At 35.4% G+C, this 24,522-nt stretch overlaps 1 long non-coding RNA gene across 3 annotated transcripts in view; it reads left to right on the forward strand.

The window, feature by feature from the left end:
- Window positions 1–24,522, forward strand: part of LOC129464675 (uncharacterized) — a 131,773-nt gene that overhangs the window by 47,327 nt on the left and 59,924 nt on the right. The gene's annotated exons all lie outside the window — the stretch shown is intronic.

A 24,522-nucleotide genomic window follows, 5' to 3' on the forward strand; every position in this document is an offset into this window, starting at 1 on the left:
AAACTACCTTCAGAGAATACTATAAACACCTCTATGCAAATAAACTAGAAAATCTAGAAGAAATGGATAAATTCCTTGACACATACACTGTCAAAATACTAAACCAGGAAGAACTTGAATCTCTGAATAGACCAATAACAAGCTCTGAAATTGAGGTAATAATTAATAGCTTACCAACCAACAAAAGTCCAGGATCAGATGGACTCACAGCCGAATTCTACCAGAGGTACAAGGAGGAGCTGGTACCATTCCTTCTGAAACTATTCCAATCAATAGAAAAAGAGGGAATCCTCCCTAACTCATTTTATGAGGCCAGCATCATCCTGATACCAAAGCCTGGTAGAGAAACAACAAAAAAAGAGAATTTTAGACCAATATCCCTGATGAACATCAACGCAAAAATCCTCAATAAAATACTGGCAAACTGAATCCAGCAGCACCTCAAAAAGCTTATCCATCATGATCAAGTGGGCTTCATCCCTGGGATGCAAGGCTCGTTCAACATATGCAAATCAATAAACGTAATCCAGCATATAAACAGAACCAATGACAAAAACCACATGATTATCTCAATAGATGCAGAAAAGGCCTTTGACAAAATTCAACAACCCTTCATGCTAAAAACTCTCAATAAATCAGGTATTGATGGGACATATCTCAAAATAATAAGAGCTATCTATGACAAACCCACAGCCAATATCATACTGAATGGGCAAAAACTGGAAGCATTCCCTTTGAAAACTGGCACAAGACAGGGATGCCCTCTCTCACCACTCTTCTTCAACATAGTGTTGGAAGTTCTGGCCAAGGCAATCAGGCAGGAGAAGGAAATAAAGGGTATTCAATTAGGAAAACAGGAAGTCAAATTGTCCCTGTCTGCAGATGACATGATTGTATATCTAGAAAACCCCATCATCTCAGCCCCAAATCTCCTTAAGCTGATAGGCAACTTCAGCCAAGTCTCAGGATACAAATCAATGTGCAAAAATCACAAGCATTCTTGTACACCAATAACAGACAGAGAGCCAAATCATGAGTGAACTCCCATTCACAATTGCTTCAAAGAGAAGAAAATACCTAGGAATCCAACTTACAAGAGATGTGAAGGACCTCTTCAAGGAGAACTACAAACCACTGCTCAATGAAATAAAAGAGGATACAAACAAATGGAAGAACATTCCATGCTCATGGGTTGGAAGAATCAATATTGTGAAAATGGCCATACTGCCCAAGGTAATTTATAGATTCAATGCCATCCCCATCAAGCTACCAATGACTTTCTTCACAGAATTGGAAAAAACTACTTTAAAGTTCATATGGAACCAAAAAAGAGCCCGCATTGCCAAGTCAATCCTAAGCCAAAAGAACAGAGCTGGAGGCATCACACTACCTGACTTCAAACTATACTACAAGGCTACAGTAACCAAAACAGCATGGTACTGGTACCAAAACAGAGATATAGACCAATGGAACAGAACAGAGTCCTCAGAAATAATGCTGCATATCTACAACCATCTGATCTTTGACAAATCTGACAAAAAACAAGAAATGGGGAAACAATTCTCTATATAATAAATGATGCTGGGAAAACTGGCTAGCCATATGTAGAAAGCTGAAACTGGATCCCTTCCTTACACCTTATACAAAAATTAATTCAAGATGGATTAAAGACTTAAATGTTAGACCTAAGACCATAAAAACCCTAGAAGAAAACGTAGGCAATACCATTCAGGACATAGGCATGGGCAAGGACTTCATGTCTAAAACACCAAAAATTTTGGCAACAAAATTTTTATACTTAATATGGAATCTATTAAAAATATACCAGGCAAAATAAACCCATAACTAGAAAACAGAAGGGAAAAGCAGGCAATTGACAGAAACCTATAAGTGATTGAAAATTTCATGTCATAATTAAATATGTACATGGACTAGACTACAAGGTAAATAAAACTCTACATAAAGAATCAGATAATAATTATTATAATGAAAAATACCTAACATTATGTATGTAATGACCAGGCATGATGACTCATACCTCTAATCCCAGCACTTTGGGAGGCCAAGGTGGGTAGATTGTTGAGCCTAGGAGTTTGAGAACAGCCTGGGCAGCATGGCAAAACATTGTCTCAACAACAAAATAAAAACATAGCCTGGAGCAGTGATATGTGCCTGTAGCTCCAGCTTCTAGATAGGCTGAGAGGTGGGAGGATCACTTGAGCCTGAGAGGTTGAGGCTGCAGTGAGCTGAGATCATGCCACAGCACTACAGCCTAGACAACAGAGTGAGACGGTCTCAAAAAGAAAAAAAAAAAAAAAGAAAAAGAAATGTCAAATGTAATAAATAGTCTTCATAATAAACTAATCATCAGTGAATAGATGATTAGTAAACTGGATAATAGAAAAAATATGAAGACTGAAGTATGTTGAGAAAATAATTTTAGAACTCTCAAAATGAGTACAGGCGGTTTATGGGGCATAATAAGGAAATTTAACTCCTTAATATGTACAATAATCAATGAAGAAATACAGAGTGAGAGAGCGAGCATGAGAATGAGAGTGAGTGAGGTGGGGAGAGAGAGAGAGCAAAATAAAACAGAAGGAGAACTAGATAGAAGCAATATTTTACAAGCTAATTAATGAAAATGTTGAAATTGATCACATGCATCAAGCCACAGAAAAAAGAAATGCTACAAATCTCAAGCATGATAATGCAAATATAAATGCATCCAGAAAAAAATTTTTATTTATTTATCTTTTGTTTTTAATTTTAATTTTTTGTAGAGGCAAGGTCTTGCTTTTTTGCCCAGGCTGGTCTCAAACTCCTGGCCTCAAGTAATCCTTCTGCCTCGGCCTTCTAAAGTACTGGGATTGCAGGTGTGAGCTACTGTGCCTGGAAACAGGAAAATAACAGTAAAAGTACTGATAATGAAAGACAAGGAGAAATTTTAAAAGAAGCCAGAGGACAATATAGACACATCTTCTTCAACAAATGAGCCATAAGTCTGACAGCTCACTTATCAAACAGATTTACTGGAAAAGAAAAGACAAATAGAATGAACTTTTTACAGTTCTAAAAAACAAAAACAAAAAAACCCTGCCAAACAGTAATTCTGTAGCCAGAAAAAAAAATCATAAAAACTTGAAGGCCAAAATCGACATTTTTATACAAACTTTGAAAAAAATCAGTATTAACGAAGATTTAAAATAATAATAAAATGAATTTTTTAAGTAGTAGGATTATAACCACCCAAGGTGAAATTATGGAAAAGCAGGAAGGAACAAAGAACATTGCAGAGTGCAAGGATATGGATAAATTTAAATGAATATTGGTGTAATAATAATAATAACTTGTAGAGTTTAAACACATCCAGAATTTAAGCACATGTGAACAGTCACACAGAAGGTAAGAGGGAAAGTAGAGTTTTAATGTTTCATGGTCCTTGCTTTGTTCTGAAAAGTAATTCCAATTATATTTGAATTCATTACAAATGCATTTTTTAAGTTTTAGGGTAGCCACTAGTAGAACAGTGCATTTAAAAAATGGGCATTTAACAAATTAATAGTATGAAACTTATAGAATAAAAATAGTAGAACAAAAATACCTCAGTATTATAAATAATTTAATCCAAAAAAAATTAGAAAAACAAAGAACTTAACCAGGGTTAAAAAATAGTAAGTGTATAGACGGTAGTAGATTAAAACATAAATATAATAATTACACTAAAAATAAATAGAACCAGATTCTTCAACTGAATCAGGTTCTCCAATTAAATCAGATTATCAGATTTCAAGTAGGTGGTGGAGGGCGGTGTTAGAAAAAAATCTGTGCTCCCATGAGAGATACAGCTAAATTAAAAATACAGAAAGTATAAATATAAAGAAGGGAAAAATTATACGTATAAGCTGTAATCAAAGTAAGGCTGGCGTAGCTATGTGTTTATCATACAATGTAGATTTTTAAAGTCAAAATGTCACTGAAATAATGATCTTTCAGAAAAATTTTTTGGAAATAGCCTTTCCATCAGGAAAACATAACACTTTTATATCTGTATTAATCTAACATTTATTCATAATAATTCCTAGCAAACAAGAGGTGAAAGAGATCTTCCATAATGTAAAAAAGAGTATTTACAAATGACAGTAGTCATATTTAATGACACCATATGGAACATTTTTTCTCAGAATTGTCAATGTATGAAAAAGTTATTTTATTACTTTCTTCTTCAAAAATATGTCCAATGTTCTAACATATAGAAAGACACATTTTTAATCTTATTTCCTGCTTAATACTATAATGAAAAATAACAATTATATGTAGATTGTAGATTTAAGTACAAGATATGAAACAATAAATTCTTCAGGAGAGTATGTGGGAGAATAGCTTCAGGAGTTTGTAAATAGAAAGTATTTCCTAGGTCTCATAAAATATTATAAATTAAAAGATAAATTAACTGTCCTCCATTAAGATTAGAAACTTCTGTTTATCAGAAGACACAATTAAGATAGTGAAAAGGTAAACCACATGAGAAGACAAGATATTTGCATTACATATAACAAAAAACAAGAACTACAAATAAATTGTTAAAAAGACAGCCAACTCCAAAGAAAAATGTGCAAAGGACTTAATAAGCACATAGCAAAGCAGCACAATGGCCAGTATAAACAGCTATCAATTATCAGCTAAAGGTAAGAAATGTTTTCCTATGTGTGTAAAGGATTTTTGTGTTGGTAATATGATTATTTTGTGTGACTACAGGTTTTTTTTTTTTTCTTGGTGATATTCCACAGGATCATTACTTATATAGTTGATGGTTGTTAAGATAATTTGTCATGGTGTATACAGCTTCTTTTGGAACAAAGATATTCATTTTTCATTTTTATTAGCTCTAAAAATTACCCATTGCCGATGGATACTGATTTTTCCCTTTGAAGCGTCTCAATATTGATCTACTGTAGCAGCAGTGAAAATGCTAGTTCTTCTGCCAGGGTTCCTAAATGACTTTGTCTGTTCTTCTGTATTCAGTTTTCTCTTACTCAAACATGTAGCTATGCATGCTTCATTTGGGATAAACCATGAGTGAGCCATTCATGGATGCAAAAGATGGAAACGAGGATAATTGGTAGTATATTTGGAGTGAACTTAAGTGACAATAAGTGGGTATTTGTATTTAAAATGACATTTTAAAAAGCTTTTATAACCCCTCAGCATTGAATGGCAGACCTCACAGCATAAACTAATTTTATTTGAATTGTTTAAAAAATTATATTTCATTTATTTTAGTGTATTTTTAACGTAGTAACAAGATTATTTTTATAAAATGGTTTGAATTAAATATAAACAGTTGTCCTTATATTTTCTATTTAATACTTAAAATATATAGTCAATAAAAATATTCAATGACTCATGAGTAGTATAAGCTATATTGAATACATATATACATATTTTTTAAATGTCAACTTTTATCTTAGATACACGGGGTACATATGCAGATTTATTGCATGATGCTGACGTTTCGAATATGGATATTGTCATCCAGGTAGTGAGCATGGTATCCAATTGGTATATTTTTCACCCACAACTCCTCTCTCTCTTCCCCTTCTAGTACTTCATAATGTCTATTGTTCCCATGTTTATGTACATGTGTGCTCAATGTTTAGTTCCCACTTATATGTAATCAAATACTTACTTGTAATAAGTTTCTAGGATTTTCTGTTCCTGCATTAATTAGATTAGGATAATGGCCTCCAGCTGCATCCATGTTGCTGCAAAGGACATGATTTTGTTCGTTTTTGTGGCCGTGAAGTATTCTATGGTATATATGTACCACATTTTCTTTATTCAATTTATCATTGATGAGCACCTAGATTGATTCCATGTCTTTGCTACTGTGAATAGCGTGGCGATGAAAATACAAGTGCGTTGCTCTTTAGTTTCATTAGATCCCGCTTGTCTTGTCAATATTTGTTTTGTTGTCATTGCTTTTGGAGATTTAGCCAAAAATTCTTTGCCAAGGCCAATGTTAAAAAGGATATTTCCTAGATTTTCTTCTAGGATTTTTTTTTTTTGAGGACTTACACTAAAATTTTTAATCCACCTTGAGTTAATCTTTGTATATCATGAAAGGTAAGGTTCCAGTTTCATTCTTCTGCAAATACTACCCAGCTATCCCAGCATCGTTTATTGAACAGGGAGTTGTTTCCCATTGCTTGTTTTTTTCCGGCCTTGTCTATGATCAGATGATTGTAGGTGTTCAGCTGTATTCCTGAGTTTTCTATTCTGTTTCATTGTTCTGTGTCTGTTTCTGTACCAGTATCAGGCTATTTGGGCTATTTTGGCCTTATGGTGTCGTTTGAAGTTGGATAGTGTGTTTCTTCTGGCTTTTTTCTTGTTGCTTACGATTGCCTTGTCTCTTTGGGTTCTTTTTCGACTCCATGTAAGTTTTAGAATAGTTTTCTCCTAATTCTGTGAAGAATGCCATTAGTAGTCTGATGCAAATAGCATTGAATCTGTAAATTGTTTGGGTAGTATGGCCATTTTAACAATCTTCATTCTTCCAGTCTATGAACATGAAATATTTTTCTATTTATTTGTGTCATCTTTTATTTATTTATTTATTTGTTTGTTTTTATTTATTTATTTTTAGATGGAATCTCACCCTATCACCCAGGCTGGAGTGTAGTGGTAGTGGTGTGATCTCAGCTCACTGCAACCTCCGTCTCCTGGGTTCAAGCTATTCTCCTGCCTCAGCCTCCTGAGTAGCTGTGATTACAGGCATGCGTCACCACACCAGGCTAATTTTTGTATTTTTAGTAGAGATGGAGTTTCACCATGTTGGTCCAGCTGATCTTGAACTCGTGACCTCGTGATCGCCTGCCTCAGCCTCCCAAAGTGCTGGGATTTCAGGAGTGAGCCACCATGCCCGGCCATCATTTTTTTTTTTATTTCAGAAGTGTTTCATAGTTCTCCTTATAGAGATCTTTGACCTCCTTAGTTAGCTGTATTTCTAGGTATTTCATTTTCTTTGTGGTTATTGTAAATTGTGTTATGCTCTTGATTTGACTCTCAGCCTGGATGTTATTTGTGTATAGAAATGCTACTGATTTTTGTTCATTGATTTTGTATCCTGAAAGTTTACTAAAGTCGTTTATCAGTTCTAAGAGCCTCTTGGCAGAGTTTTTGGGTTTTCTAGGTATAGAATCATGTCATCAGCTAAGAGAAATAGCTTGACTTCTTCATTTTCTATTCTATTTGGATGGCTTTTTGTAAAAAAAAAAAAAAAAATACCTTGTCTGGTTGCTCTGGCTAGAATATATAGTAGTGTGTTGAATAGGAGTGATGAAAATGGGCATCCATGTCTTATTCTAGTTCTCAAGGGGAATGCTTCCAGCTTTTGACCATTGAGTATGGCTTTGGGTGTGGGTTTTTCATTAGTGGCTCTTATTATTTTGAGGTATGTTTCTTCTATGACTAGTTTGTCAATGGTTTTAATTATGAAGTCCTGTTGAATTTTTTCGAAAGCTTTTCCCATATCTATTTAGATAATAATTTGGTTTTTGCTTTAACTCTGTTTATATGATGAATCACTTTTATTGATTTACATCTGTTGAACCAGCCTTGCATCCAAGGACTAAAGCCTACTTGATCGTGGTGTGTTAACTTTTTCAGGTGCTGCTGGATTTGTTTATCTAGTGTTTTTTTGAGGATTTTTGTGTTTATAATCATCACAAATATTGGCCTAAAAGTTTTTCGTTGTTGTTGTGTTTCTGCCAGATTTTGGTATCAGGCTGATGCTGGCCTCATAGAATGAGTTAGGAAGAATCCCCTCTTCCTTGATTTTTTGAACTAGTTTTAGTAAAACTGGTACCAGTACTTCCTTGTACATGTGGTAGAATTCAGCTGTGAATCCACCTGGTATGGGGCTTTTTTTGGTTGTTAGTTTTTTTTTTTAACTGATTCAATTTCAGAGCTCAATATTGGTCTATTTAGGGTTTTGATATCTTCCTGATTCAATCATGGGAGATTGTGTGTTTTTAGGGATTTGTCCATATCTTCTATATTTTCTAATTTTGTGCATACAATTCTTCATTGTATTTTTCTGAGAATAGTTTATATTTCTGTGAAATCAGTTATAACATCATCTTTGCCATTTCTGCTTATACTTATATGGATTTTTACACTTTTTTTCTTCGTTAATCTAGCTAATGGTATATAAATTTTGCTTATTTTTTTAAGAGGCTTCTCTTGGTTTTACTAATATTTTCTATTGATTTTTGCAACTCTTTTTCATTCAGTTTTTATCCAACTTTAGTTATTTATTTTCTCCTGCTAGGTTTGTTCACACAAGAGTTATTCCAAAGCAAGTTGTTTAGTTTTCATGTATTTGTGTAATTTTGAGGGGCTTTCTTGCTGTTAATATCTATTTTTATCACACTATGGTCTGAGAGTATGCTCGGTATGATTTCAATTATATTGAATTTATGCAGACTTGCTTTATGACTGAGCATGTGTTCAGTCAAAATATGTTCCTTATGCAGATGAGAAGAATGTGTATTCTGTGGTTGTTGGGTGAAGTGTTCTGTAGATGACTATTAGGTCTAATTGGTCAAGTGTCGAGTTTAATTTCAGAGGTGTTTTTCTGTCAGTTTTCTGCCTTAATAATCTGTCTAAAGTTGTCAGTGGTGTTTTGAAGTCTTCCACTATACATGTAGTTGTCTACGTCTTTTCAGAGGCAAAGAAAAACTTGTTTTATGAATCTGGGTGCTTCAATGTTAGATGAATATATATTTAGCATAGTTAAATCTTCTTATTAGATTGTACCCTTTATCATTCTGTAATGTCTTTCTTTGTCCTTCTTAATTTTTATTGGTATAAAGTCTGTTTTATCTGATATGAGAGTAGTGATTCCTGCTCTTTTTTGTTTTCCATTTGCATGGTAGATCTTTCTCCATGCCTTTACTTTGAGCCTGTGGGTATCATTACATGTGAGATGGGACTCTCGAAGACAGCAAATAGTTGGGTCTTGTCTTTTTATCCAGCTTGCCACTCTGTTATTTAAGTAGGATGTTTAGCCCATTTATCTTTGGAGTTTGGATTTATATGGACAGCAGATAGGCTCTTACACAGCTGTTGCTCTGTATTTTCTTGGATTTGCAGTTATGCTCTGTAGTGCATGGAGAAGAGAGGTGATCCTCTCACCTGGTATGTTCTTAGGTCTTGGGGGAATCACCTTGGCTCATTGGCACTATGCCCACGTTTTTTTTCTGTTAGGCATTCCAGGCGAACAGGGCTCCCTGTGCAGAGGCCTGAGTAGAGGTATCTCACATCTTTTCTGGGTTGGCCCTATGGAGGGAGGCATACCCCACTCCCCCTCCTTTTCATGAACACACACGTCTCATCCTTCTCAGTTCTCTGAGGTGGAGGCTTCTCTCTTGCTCCATGGCCGCAGATCTTGGTTTGGCATTCTTAAGCTGCATGTAGCAGCCCTGGGTTGCCCTGGGTGAGCACACAGCTTTGTCCTATGAACCCTTGACATCAGGTTTTGGGTGCCCTGGGGGATCCAAGGTGCTCCAGGGCCACCTGGAATGTAATCAGTTGGAGCAAAGCACCCAGGCTAGGCAACAAAGGCTGTGCTGTGCACATGCTTCTGCTAGGCAGCCAGGCAGGGGCCCTGAGAGGGGCTGGTGGGCAGGACGGCCTGCAGAACAGATGTGCCCCAAACTCACCAGAAAGTTGGCCCTGCTTTCTCCTGGCCCAGCAGTCAGCTAGGACTACATCTTCTAGGACGGTGATGAGGAGCCCTGGAGGATGGGCACCTACAGCCATGCCACACTGGAGCTGCCCTGTGCACAAAGGCTTCTGGTTTCATACCAGCTGAAGTCCTATCTCTGTCTATTCTCCAGGCAGATCCCCATGTCAGCTCAAATTTCCTTGGGGAATTTGTGGAGGTTCCTAGAGTCAGGATCCAAGAGGTTCATGGTGAGTTTTGGCAATTCCCTGGTCCCTTCACTCACTTGTTACCCAGGAGCCATTTGGGCCAGAAACTAGCCTAAGCTTTTGAGTAGCCTGTGCAGGGTCCCAGCCTTGTCCCTCGTCAGCCTCAGCATCTACGTCACATCTCTGTCCATTCTTGGTGTTTCGTCTCCAAAGATATGTCCAAATTATATTGGTTTACTTGAAAACTCACTATCTCAATGGAATTGGCACTTTCTGGTTGTGTCTGGGCAGCTATCTTGTTCCAATCTCCATATATATTTCAAAAAAAGAATTCTGTTTAGCTAATGCTTATAAAGAGAAAAAAATAACAAACTATTCAGTTGCTACTGGACTTCTCTAAGGCTAAAGAATTTTGCTAGCTGTACAAGAATGCCCTTGAATTGTACAAATCTTTTTTTTAACCAGAAAACTCAGCAAAGCAAATGCATTTTTATCTATTGAAATTTAATTAAGCCAGAAGTTTTTATTTATAGAGCACACTACATAAACTTAGATTTTTTTTCTTCTCTTTCAATGAAAATTAACCACAGTGTGCTCTTTAGGCATAATACTATTAGGCAGGCATACAGGCATTTCATATATGAGAAACGAAGGGAAAATAATGAGTAGGGATATCCTAATATTTATTGAATGTTTACTGTGTGGCTGTGACTATATTAGCTATACATTTTTAACTCAGTTTTCAAAGAACTTCATGAAATATTTGTCGGTTGTTTAAGAAGGATCCAAAAAATCAGAAATCTTTAGTAACTTGCTCAATGTTATACAGCTGTTATGAAGGACAGGATTTTAACTTCAAAATTTGTCTTTCTTACGACTTCCAAACTATCCTCTATTTACCTGTGTAATGAAAAATAGAACATGTATACACATTACCCTGATTACATAATGTCTTTTTACACTTATTTGCATTTAAAGTTGTAATATCTAAATCAGATTAATCTTTATTCATAATTTCAAATTTCATAATTTTTATAATTTGTAAAATTCATAATTTCATTGATTATCATCATGGGTTTCAATGAATTCAGGAAAATTTTAGGTAAAATCAATATCAAAAATGTTAATTAATTGTGTTTTATTATAGATATTTATTAGTAATTTCTAAGTAAAATTTATTTATTTCCAAAAAATATGTTCAGTTTATATAAAAGAATTTTCGTTGTTGTTGTTGTTGTTGTTGTCTTTTAGAGAGAGTCTTGCTCTGTTGCCCAGGCTGGAGTGCAGTGGTGTGATCTTGCCTCACTGCAACCTCCGCCTCCTGGGTTCAAGTGATTCTCCTGCCTCGGCCTCCCAAGTAGCTGGGACTACAGGCGCCCACCATCACACCCAGCTAATTTTATATTTTTAGTAGAGATGGAATTTCGCCATGTTGGTCATGCTGGTCTTGAACTCCTGACCTTAGGTGATCCATCCACCTTGGGATCCCAAAGTGCTGAGACTGCAGGCATAAGTCAGGTTGTCTGGCCAAGGAATTCTTTTAAACAACATTTTATAGGACTAAGAGAACATTCTTATTCTATATTGTGTTTGCTTCATAGTATGGTATGTAACTGAACAAGTATTCACACATGTGGGTAATACTAATTTGACAGGTAGATTAATGTCACTACTGTGTACATAATATTTTACAAACCAGTTTGTGCCTCCAAAGATAAAAACAATAAACTCCATCTTCAATAGAGCTTGTTAGAAAAGATATATGAACATATGCATTCATGATGACATATAAAAGTGGATATATTTGTGTTAAAAAAATAAGCATTTGAAGTACCATGTTATGTCAGGAGACAGAATTACAACATTATAGCATAGTAAATGTTTAGCTGGTGGAAGAACGGGGAGAAATTTCTCATAAAACCTTTAAGCAAATAGTAAAAATGGGGAAATCATGTTAGTTATAGGATAACATCAAGTTCTATGTAAAGATTTCTATTAAATTCAGCAAGTCTACCTTAAAAATAAAAAGTAAAATAATATATAAAGCATATAAAACCACATCAAAGTGGACTGTTGTACATAAACATCTTTCTCTGTCATTTTCACTTAATGTAGTAGCACAATTTTCATATGAATTTTCAGAAAATTTATTTGAATTTTTTATAACTTTCCAAAATTATAGTATTCTTTAAATCCTTGAATAAACATTTATAGAGATGTATTTAACAAAGCAAGACAATATAATTCTTTAGTGAAATATTTTAAAGTATTCTATAGTCCACATGCAACTTATCAAATGATTTCTATAATAAACTTATCTATGATTTATTTGTATAAAAATGTGAATATACTGGGTACAATGGCATGCTTCTGTAGACCCAGTTACTCAAGAGGCTGAGATAGGAGGACTGCTTGAGCTCTGAAGTTCAAGGCTATAGTGCTCGATGATCATACCTGTGAATAGCCACTGCACCCCTACATGGACAATATGGCGAGACCTTGCTTCTAAAAAATAAAAAAAAAAGTGATTATAATATGCCCTGCGCCTCATTTTAACCTGAAATTGAACAACACACTGTTGTGGATCTTTTTTTTCTTTTTTAATGGAGCATCTGGAAGACAAATATTACATGCTGCACATGCCCAAATTTGCCCATAGTGTGAATAAAGGATTTGCAGGAAATATAGTGAAGTGCAAGCATCAATCTCAATCCACTTTGCTATGTCCTTACTGTGTATCTATAAAGCTTGATATATTGCAGACTATTGTTAAAATTATTATTTAAAATAATGGCCTCCCTTTGTGTGTGTTAAATAAAGGCATCTTTAATAATTTATCCCAGGATTATTCTCCATAATACATCCAAGACAATCATAACCCAAGTTTAGCTAAATTGGATTTTATTAAATAAACCCATATTAAATTTATTTTTAAACAAGTTAATATTTATGGCTTTAAAATGTTCATTTATTTGAAAAAATGGCTTATTTAAGGACAGATGGATTGGGATGTGACAGAAAGTTCCCATCACTAGAACATAATTGGTATAAAAATAAACTAAAAAATTCCAAAATGTGTAAGGAAATTAATGCAGGCAGATAATTGAACAGTTTTTAACTAAAATAAAATGGCAATATGTTAGCAAACGTTAGGTTGAAAGTGAAAAGTACAGGTTAAAAATATACATAAAAGATCCCACCTTTATTCTTGATAGCTACTTTTATTTTTATCCTCCGAATTATACCAGAATTTGAAGAACACTTTAACAAAACAAAGATCTAGAAAACATGATTATATTAAGTTAAAATTTACTCGCTTATTTACCATAGACCTTTAGAAATGATTGAAAACTGGAAATTCTTTTCTGTAAAATACAAATTAAGTAACTATTCTATCTTGTATGGTGTAGTCAGCTCCTTTCTTATTCTGTTTCTGGGAGGAAGTGTGAGAGGGCAGAGGGAAATCCTAGGCTGCCTAGAGTCCTGCCAGAATATTACAAGGTCTATCTAATTTCCTTGTCTGTTGCTGTTAATCATTTTTTATTTATGTTTGTATTTTTACTGGTATAATTATTTTCTAATGGTGTTATAGCTTTATTGTTTCTGGGGCTTTTTTCGTGCTGTCTCTTGTTCTTGTAATTATTCCCTCTTCTCTGTTTATGCGGTACTATTTGTTTTTGATGTCCCATCTCTAACTTTGAGTATCCAGTAATGACTGACTTTTAAATAAATACAGCTTTCTTTCTCTCTCTTTCTCTCTCTGTCTCTTTCTTTTATGCTTATACTTATAATTTACACACAAATATAGAGCCATAGGGCAATGTGAAGGAATCTTGGAGAAAATCTCCAGGGTGTAAACTGGTAGACTATTTAATGGAAAAGATTCCAGCCCCCACTTCCAATCATTCACATTTATAAGATATTTATTGTGTATTTGATAAAAGTTCTTTGTAATTTGAAAATTTATTCTGTATTTTATTTATTTTTACCCATACATATTTAAGGTAACAGATAATATACTATAAACCTCCAAATCATATGAGTCATGTCCCATCATTTTCATTTATTGATCATATTGTAAGTGTACAATATTGGAGAAAGGAAAAGCATAAAATTAAGTAACTAAACATAATGACAATGAAATTTAGAGTATTAATTTTAAAGCAGGATTCAAGAGCCAGCTTCTTACTTAATGGGGTGAAATTGAGATGAATATAAAAATATCTAAGCATCAATTTTCTGAAGAGCAATGACAAGAACTTATAGTCATGCATTGCTTAATGACAGGGATACCTTCTGAGAATTTTGTCATTAGGTGATCTCGTCATTTTGTGAACAACATAGAGTGTACTTACACAAACCTAGACTGTGTAACCCACTACGCACCTAGGCTGTATGATATAGTCTATTGTTAACATGTAACTGTATTCAATACCGTAGGCAATTGTAAAACATTGGCAACTATTTGTGTATCTAAACGTAGAAAAGATATGGTAAAAAAAAAATGCTATAAAAGTTAAAAATAGGACACGTGTATAGAACATTTATTATGAAAGGGGCTTGCAGTATGGAAATTTCTCTGGGTGAGACAGTAAGTGAATGAATGAGAAAGGTTAGAAAATTACTGTATGTGGCCCGGGCATGGTGGCTCATGACTGTAATCCCAGCACTTGGGGAGGCCGAAGCGGGCAGATCACAAGGTCAAGAGATGCGGACCATCCTGGCCAAGATGGTGAAACCCCGTCTCTACTAAAAATACAAAAATTAGCTGGGTGTGATGGCACGTGCCTGTATTCCCAGGTATTCGGGAGGCTGAGACAGGAGAACTGCTTGATCCTGGGAGGCACAGGTTGCAGTGAGCTGAGATTGCACCACTTCACTCCAGTCTGACAATAGAGTGAGATGCCATCTCAAAAAAAATTAAAAAATTACTCTTCACTTCTGTAGACTTTATAACCATTGTACAATCAGTCTACACTAAATTCACAACTTTTTTCTCAATAATAAATTAATGTATTGTAATATTTTTGTTAATAATAAATTAATTGTAATAAATATATTTAATTTAACAATAAATTAAATTATAGCTTGTAGTAACTTTTTAACCATATAATTTTTTAACTTTTTAAAATTTTTAGACTCTTGTAATAAAACCTAAAGCTCAAATACATTGTACAACTGTACAAAAGATATTTTTTCTTTATATTCTTATTCTGTAAGCTTTTTTTCCAGTTAAAAAATTTTTTTTTAGTTTTTTTGTTAAAAACTAAGACATAATTGTACAAATTAGCCTAGGCCTACACAGTGTCAGCATCATGAATATCTCTGTCTTCCACTTTGACATCTTGTCCCACTGGAAGGTCTTCCAGAGCAATAACACATATGGAGCTGTCATCTCCTATGAAAACAATGCCTTCTTCTGGAATACTGCCTGAAGGACTGGCCTGAGGCTGTTCTGCAGTTAACTTTTTTTTTCTAATAAGAAAAAGGGATACACTCTAGAATAACAATAAAAGTATAGTAAATACATAAATCATTAACAATCATTTATTATCATCAATATTGGGTACTGTATATAATTTTACATGTTATACTTTTATAACAGTAGCACAGTAGGTTTCTTTATACAAGCATTACCACAAATATTTGAGTAATACATTGTACTAGGACATTAAAACAGCTATGATGTCACTAGGTGTTAGGAATTTTGTAGTTTCATTAGAATTCTTTTCCTATTTTGAATTTTTTATATTTTAATAGCTTTAGGAATATAAGTGGTTTTTGGTTACATGGATACATTGTATAGCAGTAAAGTCTGAAATTTTAATGCGCTCATCACCCAAGTAGTGTATATTGTTTCCAGTATGTGGTTTTTTTTATCCCTCACCTCCCTCTCACCTTCCCATCTTTTGAGTCTCCACGGTTCGTTATGCCATTGTCTATACTTTTGCATACCCATAGCTTAGTGCCAATTTAGGAGTGATGACATGATATTTAGTTTTCTGTTTCTGAGTAACTTCACTTAGAATAATGGCCTCCAGTTCCATCCAAGTTGCTTCAAAATATATTATTTTGTTCGTTTTTTACAGCTGAGTAATTGCTGTATTAGTCCATTCTCACACTGCTATATAGATACTACCTGAAACTGGGTAATTTATAAAGGAAAAAGGTTTAATTGACTCACAGTTATGCAGGCTTAACAGAAAGCATGACTAGGAGGCTTCAGGAAACATATTTATGGAAGAAGGTAAAGGGGAAGCAAGCATGTCTTACATGATGGCAGAAGAGAGAGAGAGAGAAGAGGAAAGTGCCAGACACTTATCAAGCAGCCAGATCTCATTAAAACTCACTACTCACTGCAATCATGAGAACAGCATGTGGAGAAACTGCCCTCATGAACCAGCTTCCTCCCAACAGTTTCCTCCCTGGACAAGAGGGGATTACAATTCAAGATGAGATTTGGGTGGGAACACAGAGCCAAACCATATCATTCTGCCATGGCCCTCTCCAAATCTTATGTTCTTTTTACATTCCAAAACTAATCTTCCCTTCCCAACAATCCCCCAAAGTCTTAACTCATTCCAGTGTTAACTCAAAAGTCCACATCCAAAGTCTCATCTGAGACAAGGCAACTCCCTTCCACTTATGAGCCTGTAAAATCAAAAGCAAGTTAATGATTTCCAAATACAATGGGGGTATAGGCATTGGGTAAATGCTGCCATTCCCAATGGAAGAAATTTGTCAAAACAAAGGGGTCTCAAACCCCAGGCAAGTCCAAAACTTGGCTAGGCAGTCATTAAATATTTTTAAATATTTTTATATTATTTTGTGCCCTCTCATTCCAAGTTATTAAATCTTAAGGCTCAAAATCTTCTTTGACTCCATGTCTCAGATACACAGCATGCTGATTCAAGGGGTGAGCTCCCACAGTCTTGGGAAGCTTTGCCCCTGTGGCTTGGCAGGGTACAGCCCCTGCCACTGCTTTCATGGGCTGGGGTTGAGTGCCTGTGGCTTTTCCAGGTGCAGGATGCCAGCTATTTGTGGATCTACCATTCTAGGGTCTGGAGGTTGGTGGCTGTCTTCTCAAAGCCCTGCTAGGCAGTGCCCTAGTGGGGACTCTGTATGGTGGCGCCAACACTGCATTTTCCTTCCACACTGCCCTAGCAGAAGTTCTCCATGAGGGCTTTAGTCCTGCAGCAGACTTCTACCTGGACATCCAGGCATTGCCATACGTCCTTTGAAATTTAGGTAGATGTCCCCAAAGCTCAACTCTTGTCTTCTGTATACCCTCAATACAACATTGAAGCCACCAAGGCTTGTGGCTTGCATTCTCTGAAGCAACAGACTGAGCTGTACCGTGGCCTCTTTTAGCTGTGGATGGAGCTGGAGCAGGTGGGACACAGGACACCAATTCCCAGGGCTGCACAGAGAAGTGGGGCTCTGGACCCAGCCTATTAAATCATTTTTCCCTCCTAGGCATCTGGGCCTGTCATGGGAGGGGCTGTTCTGAAGATCTCTGACAGGGCTTGGAGGCATTTCTCCCATTTTCTTGGCTATTAACATTGGCTCCTCGTTACTTACGCAAATTTCTGCAGCCAGCTTAAATTTCTCACAGAAAATACGATTTTTCTTTTCTACCTCATGGTCAGGCTGCAAATTTTCCAAACCTTTATGCTCCATTTCTCTTTTAAACATGAGTTTCTCTTTCAGATCACCACCTCTGCCAGGACTTCATTGTCCATATCACTATAAGCATTTTTGTCAAAGCCATTCAACAAGTCTTCAGGAGGTTCCAAACTTTCTCACATTTCCCTGTCTTCTTCTGAGCCCTTGAAACTGTTCCAACCTCTGCCTGTTACCCAGTTTCAAAGTTGCTTCCACATTTTCAGGTTATCATTATAACAGTACCTCACTATCCTGGTACCAATTGTCTGTATTAGTTCATTCTCACACTGCTATATAGATATTACCTGAAACTGGGTAATTTATAAAGGAAAGAGGTTTAATTCACTCACGGTTATACAGGCTTAACAGGAAGCATGGCTAGAAGGCCTCAGGAAACTTAAAATTATGGCAAAGGTGAAGGGAAAGCAAGCAGGTCTTACATGGTGTCAGGAGAGAGAGAGGAGGAGGAGGAAGTGCCAGACACTTGTCAAACAACAAGATCTCATGAGAAACCACTCAGTATCATGAGAACTGTATGGGGGAACTGCCCCATGATCCAATTATCTCCCACCAGGTTTTTTCCTGGACAAGTGGACACTATAATACATGATGAGATTTGGGTGGGGACACAGAGCCAAACCATATCATATGCCATAGTGTATATATACCACATTTTCTATATCTACTCATTGGTTGATGGGCACTTGGTTTGGTTCCATATCATTGCAATTGTAGTTGTACTGTAATAGTTATAAACATGCTCGTGTCTTATTGATATAATGATTTCTTTTCCTTTGGGTAGATACCCGGTAATGGGATTGCTGAGTCAAATGGTGCATCTACTATTTGCTATTTGAAAAATCTCCATACTATTTTCCATAGAGGTTATATTAATTTACATTTCTACCAGCGGCATATAGCATTCCATTTTCACCACATCCACAAACAACATTATTGTTCTTTGACTTTTTAATAATGGCCATTCTGTCTGGAGTAGTATGGTTTTAATTCATATTTCCCAGGTGATTGGGATGCTAAGCATTTTTTTTCATTTTTGTGGCCCTTTGTATATCTTATTTTGAGAAATATCTATTCATGTCATTTGCCCATATTTTTAATGATATTATTTGTTTTTTTTTCTTGATGGTTTGAGCTCCCTTTAGATTCAGGATACTAGTCCTTTGTCAGATGCATAGTTTGCAAATATTTTCTTCCATTCTGTTTGTTGTCTGATTACTCTAGTGATTGTTTCTTTTGCTGTGCAGAAGCTTTTTAGTTTAATTTGGCCTCATTTATTAATTTTTGTTTTTGTTGCAATTGCTTTTAGGATCTTAGTCCTAAATTATTTGACTGGGTGAATGTCTAGAAGAGATTTTGTTAGGTTTTCTTCTAGAATTTTTATGATTTTCAATTCTTAGATTTAAGTCTTTAATTCATCCTGAGTTGATTTTTCTGTATGATGAGAGATAGAGATCCACTTTCATTTTTCTACATGTGGTTATCCATTTCTCCAAACATAATTTATTAAATAGAGTGTTCTTTTCCAGTTCATGTTTATGTATGCTTTGTTGAAGATCAGGTGGTTGTAAGTATTTGCCTTAATTGAGGGAGGGTTCCGAATTTTTTTCCACTGGTCTATGCATCTACTTTTATACCAGTACCATGCTGTTTTGATTACTATAGCCTTGAAGTATATTTTGAAGTCAGGTAATGTAATTCCTTCGGATTTTTTTTTTCCTTAGGATTGCTTTGACTATTCAGACTCTCTTTTGGTTCATATAAATTTTAGGATTTTTTTTCTAATTCTGTAAAAAGTGTAGCTTTTTTTTTGTAAAAAGTGTAGGAAATCTTTTGTAGTTTTCCTTGTAGAAATCTTTTACCTCTGTGGTTAAGTATATTCTAAGGTATTTTATTTTATTTTTTAGTTTTTACAATTTCTGTAAAAGGTATTGACTTCGTGATTTGATTATCAGCTTGGTCATGGTGCATAGCAGTGCTACTAATTTGTGTACATTAACTGTGTAACCTCAGTCATTACTAAATTCATTTATCAAATCTAGGATTTTTTTGAATAGTCTTTAAGTTTTCTAGGTTTATGATCATAATATTGGCAAACAGAGATAGTTTAATTTCCTCTTTTGCAATTTAGATTCCCTTTATTTTTCTCTTGCCTGATTGCTCTGCCTAAGACATTCAGTAATATGTTGAATAAAAGTGGTGAAAGTGGGCATCCTTGTTTTGGCTGTAGCTTTGTCATACATAGCTTTTATTATTTTGAGATATATTCTTCCTATGCCTAGATTGTTGAAGGTTGTTATCATAAAGGGATGCTGCATTTTATAAAATATTCTGTGTCTATTGAAATGATCATACGGGTTATGTTTTTCATTCTGCTTTTGTGATAAAGCACATTTATTGACTTGCATAAGCTGAACCATCCCTGCATCGCTGGAATGAAACACACTTGACCATAGTAAATTATCTTTTTGATGTACTGCTAGATTCAGTTTGCTAGTGATTTACTGAGGATTTTTCAATTATTTTCATTAGGAATATTGTCTGTAGTTTTCTATTTTTTGTTATGTCCTTTCCTGGCTTTGGCATCAAAATGATGCTGGCTTCATAGAATGTGTTATGGAGAATTTCTTCTTCCTTAATCTTTTGGAATAGTTTCAGTAGGACTGATACCAATTCTTTTCTGAATGTCTTACAGAATATGGCCATGAATCCATCTGGAATTGGGCATCTTTTGACAAATTTTTTATTACTTATTAAATTTAACTGCTTGTTATAGTTCTGTTCATGATATTTATTTCTTCCTTATTCAAGCTAGTATTGTTGTATATTTCCAGGAACTTATCCATTTTCTCCAGATTTTCTAGTTTGTGTGCATAGATGTGTTCACAGTAGTCTCATGTGACCTTCTGTATTTCTGTGGTGTCAATTGCAATGTCTCCATTTTCCATTTTTAATTGAGCTTATTGGAATTTTCTCTCTCCTTTTTTTGATTAATTTGGCTAATGGCATATCAATTTTGTTTATGTTTTCAACGAAAATAATTTTATTTTATTGATCTTTTATATTTTGTTTTTGGTTTCAATTTCATTTAGTTCTGTTCTGATTTTTGTATTTCTTTTCTTCTGTTAGCTTTAGGTTTGGTTTGTTCTTATCTTTCTAGTTTCTTGAGGTGTGACATTAGGTTGTCAATTTGTGATCTTCCAGACTCTTTGATGGAGCAATTCAGCACTATAACCTTTCCTCTTAGCACTGCCTTTGTTGTATCCCAGAGATTTTTATAAGTTGTATTACTGTTACCATTCACTTCATGGAATTTTTTAATTTCCTTTTTTTTTTTGACACAGAGTCTCATTCTGTCATCCAGGCTGGAGTGCAAGTGGTGAGATCTCAGCCCACTGCAACCTCTGCCTCCTAGGTTCAATCAGTTATCCTGGCTTAGCCTCCTGAGTAGCTGGGATTACAGGCACGTGATACTATGCCTGGCTAAGTTTTCTGTTTTTAGTAGAGACAGGGTTTTTACATGTTGATCAACCTGGTCTTGTGTTCCTGACTTCAGGTGATCCACCACCTCAGCCTCCAAAACTGCTGGAATTATAGGCATGAGCCACCTTGCCCAGCCTAAATTTCTATTTTGATTTTATCATTAACCCAAACATCATTCAAGAACAGGTTTTTTGAAATTTGCATGTATTTCTATAGTTTTGAGATTTCCTTTTGGTATAATTTCTAGTTTTATTGCACTGTGGTCTAAGAAGATACTTGATATGATTCTAATTTTTCAATATGTATTGAGACTTGTTTTGTGTCCTATCATATGGTCTATGTTGTAGAATGTTTCATGCTCTGAAGAGAAGGATGTATATTACGTGATTTTTGGGTAGAATGTTCTGTAAATATCTGTTAGGTCTGTTTGCTCTAGAGTGCAGTTTAAATCCAGTGTTTCTATGTTAACTTTCTCCCTTGATGACATGTTTAGTCATTGTGTTGCTTCCTATACTTTTTTTTTTTTTTTGGTTTAGTAGCAATTATTTAATAAATCTGGGAGCTCCAGAGTTAGATACACATATATTTAGGATTGTTATGTATTCTTGTTCAACTGACCCTTTTATCATTATATAATGACCCTCTTTGCTGTTTTTTTTTTAAATTTAACTGTTGCTGCTTTAAAATCTATTTTATCTGATATAAAAATGGAAACTGCTGCTCATATTTGGTATTCATTTGCATGGAATTTCTTTTTCCATTCCTTTACCTTGAGTATATAAGAATCCATATGTCTTAGATGTGTTTTGAAAATAGCAGATATTTAGTTTGTGACTTATTAAATACATTCTGCCAAACTGTATCTTTTATGCAGTCAGCTCCATTTGAATTTATGGATCACCATAGTATATGTGGTCTTTTTCCAAAAGGTTGTTATGCATCATATAACTATTTCTATCTTACATTTTATTGAAAGCATTAAGTCTTATAAGTGAAAATATAAACATGAGTTGCAAAGTTTATTAAAAGCCAATATAAATATTCTGTACTGGCATTTTTTTCATCTTTGGAGATAAGTAAAAATGTTATAATATGCAAATGAGAGAAGAAAAGACAGCATAAAAAATGACTGATATTTCTTAGATTTTGTTAATAAGCAGCCAACACAAATAAATAAGTTTTTTACAGGAGCTCCAGAAAGGGTTAGTAAAAAAAAGTAGTGGAAGTTTCAGATTGGAATTATCCACATGTTAACAACAACAACAATAATAGATTAGATAAGAATTTGAATTCAATTCATCAAGTTTAGCATAACAATAAAACTGGTAAAGCATAGCTATTTTTTATTAAAATTTGACAAGTAGAAAAAAAAGTCAATGAGTTAAGGTGTTAGCCAGTTTGACTAAGAACACAATGTTTATGAAAGAAGTGGAAGCAACTTATAATGAAATGATTAAATAAGCACATCGTTTATAGTATTAAGAAATGTTATATTACCTCTGCATGTAATGTTGGTGTATGCCAATCAATGAAAAGGTTTTGCTAGTGTAAACTTTATTGTATAAAAAGTAGTATTATTCTAATTTTATGACTTTATTTTAAAATGTCCATTTGCTTTTATGTATATATGATGCAGGATTTTTTCAGTGCTATTTCACCTGCTGGAGACTTCCACAGCTGGCAACGCCCCTGCCCAGGGCCTTGCTTGGCTCTGGGCTTGCTGCAGGATGTATCCTACCCACTTAATGTTGCAGGCTGCTCTTGGCTTGCACTACATCTTGGATCCCGTGCTTGCCTCAGGATCTATGCTCAGCCTGCCACTGAGCCAATCATGCCATTATTTGTTTCTGTCTTGGGCAACAGCATCTGGATTAGAGCACCATGGTGCCTGAAAAACTCAGAGATGCCAGTGACACTGCAGCCACAAAGGGGGTGTTATTCCAGTTGTCTGCAGCTGGGTGAATGAGGGCATGTTAACAGCTCTTTCAGTCCCATTGCTCTGCTCCAGCCCATAGCTCCTGGGCTGGCCCGAACCTGCTGCTGCTTCTTGTCATGTGGGGTGGCCAACTGGTGCCAGTGGAGGATGGAGACTACAATGGTATTGCCTTTTTGATACCCATGTTCAGCAGGTCTCAAGTTCTTGTCCCACATCCATAAAGAATTAAGTTATGCTGACAACCAAAGGATGAGCATGGCAAAGTGTTTTATTGAGTGACAGCTCTCAGTGGAAAGAGGATCCTAAAAGGGCAGCCCGCTACCTGAAGTAAGGTAGTTCCCTTAAGTCTGGCTGAGTCTGAGGTTTTTATGGACTGAGAATGGGGAAGTATGTGCTGATTGGTTTGTGAGTATCCAAAAAAGGCTAAAGAAAGGCATCACTCAAAGATGGACATGACAGTGTGAAAAACCAATTAGGGAAGGGTGGGTATATATAAAATGGGTGAAAGGTAGGGATCAATCAGAGGAAAGCATGCCAAACTGGAAGAGAGATTCTCAGTCTGGTCCATGGATTTATCTGAGAATCATAGCTTAGTTTTCAGGCTTTAAACTGTCTTCAGCTTGAAGGCCAGTTTCAGTGGGGATCCGCCCCATCTGCCTCCTGCTACTATCAATCCCCCCTCTGAAGAGGTAATACTAACTGCCATTAGGATAGGGACAATGACTGCTCTTAACTGCTTTATGCTGATGCAGGGCATTATTTGGGAAGACAGCAGTCAAATCTCTCTCAGAGGCCTAAGGGTCCCCAGTGAATGGGAAGCATTGCTTGAGGCTCCAGTTGCATGACCTTTTGGAGTTTGATGGCCTGAAAGTGAGAAGAAACAAATTTTTTCAAAGAAGTTAAATATTCACAGAACAAATATTTGTATTACACAAAGAGGAGCTAAAAGGAAAATATCTAGTGCCCAAGATAACAAAAATAAAAAGTAAAATACACGAATCATTCTGAAAACAGTGTTGTCACCAGAGCTGTTTCATTCTGGTGAAAGAGATTAAATCTTGTTTAGGGGCAGTTAAACTTTAGAAGGGCAGTTAAACTTTAGAAGGGCAGTTAAACTTTAGAAGAAGGATAACTGTTTAGGGGATTAGATAATCCCATGGGTGTTCAGGATTAAGGAGTCGTTGGCCAAGATGCCTCATGGTGAGGGACAGAATGAAGGTAAGAACAGGAAGCGTAAGCAAGACTATACAGAGGACATTCATAGAAGGTTAATTATTGGCACTTATCTTTTGTGATTTTTAGCTTGAGGTGCCCAATTTCTTTAAAATGGTACTTTAGGAGCCCTTCCAGGTCAACAGAGGTAATTCTATCAGTTTCCCAGGCCTTTACTTGAGTATAATGAATCCAAGAATTTCTTCTAGTGACCTTTACTGCTGAAGGAGTAGAAAAAAGTACAGTGTACGTTCTCTCCCACTCTGGGCCTA

Source organism: Symphalangus syndactylus, chromosome 16 (genome assembly GCF_028878055.3).
Source record: "Symphalangus syndactylus isolate Jambi chromosome 16, NHGRI_mSymSyn1-v2.1_pri, whole genome shotgun sequence".
NCBI classification, from domain to species: Eukaryota; Metazoa; Chordata; class Mammalia; order Primates; family Hylobatidae; genus Symphalangus; species Symphalangus syndactylus.